The sequence below is a fragment of the Octopus bimaculoides genome, chromosome 29 (assembly GCF_001194135.2).
Source record: "Octopus bimaculoides isolate UCB-OBI-ISO-001 chromosome 29, ASM119413v2, whole genome shotgun sequence".
Taxonomy (NCBI): Eukaryota; Metazoa; Mollusca; class Cephalopoda; order Octopoda; family Octopodidae; genus Octopus; species Octopus bimaculoides.
This window is the reverse complement of record NC_069009.1, coordinates 2661789-2662439: the sequence shown is the minus strand read 5'-3', so window position 1 is coordinate 2662439 and position 651 is coordinate 2661789. Positions and strand designations below refer to the sequence as shown.

General features: G+C 46.2%; 1 protein-coding gene across 1 annotated transcript in view; it reads right to left on the bottom strand.

Moving 5' to 3' along the window:
* The window catches only part of LOC106873413 (neuroglian), a 72055-nt gene that overhangs the window by 29206 nt on the left and 42198 nt on the right, over window positions 1-651 (bottom strand). The gene's annotated exons all lie outside the window — the stretch shown is intronic.

Sequence of the window (651 nt, the reverse complement as noted above, 5' to 3'; positions counted from 1 at the left end):
ATGTGGAGTGTGATCATGGAATTGAGCATTGAGTGTAGGTGTGGAGTGTGAGTATGGAGTGAGAGTTAGATGTGTGAACATGGAGCAGGAGTGTAGAGTGTGAGCATAAACCGTGAGTATAGTGGGTGAGCATGAGGTGTGAATGTGGAGTGCGAAGCAGCATGAGCATGGAGTGTGAGTGAGAAATGGGAAAATGATGTGAGTATGGAGAGTGAGTGTTGGCATGAAGTGTGAGTGTGAGCATGGAGCATGAATGTGGAATGTGAGCATAAAGTGTGAATGTAGAATGTGAGCTTGGAGTTTGAGTGTGGAGCATGAAGCATGAGCATGGACTGTGAGTGTAGAGTGTGAACAAGGTAGTATGGAGTGGGAGCATAAGTGTGGAGTGTGAGTGCAGGCATGGAATATGACAGTAGAAGTGCAGAATGTGTGAGTGTGGTGTGAGCTTGAATACTAAGGCAACCACTACCACCATCACAACTACAGTACCACACTACACCACAGCCACTACAGTGATCTAACCACTGCCATTACCACAACCACTATCATCACACCACAACACACTACCACCATTACAACAACACCACCAGCATTATTCTCACAATTACCTCACAGCTATCACTATAGCCACAACCATCACCGCTCCAACCA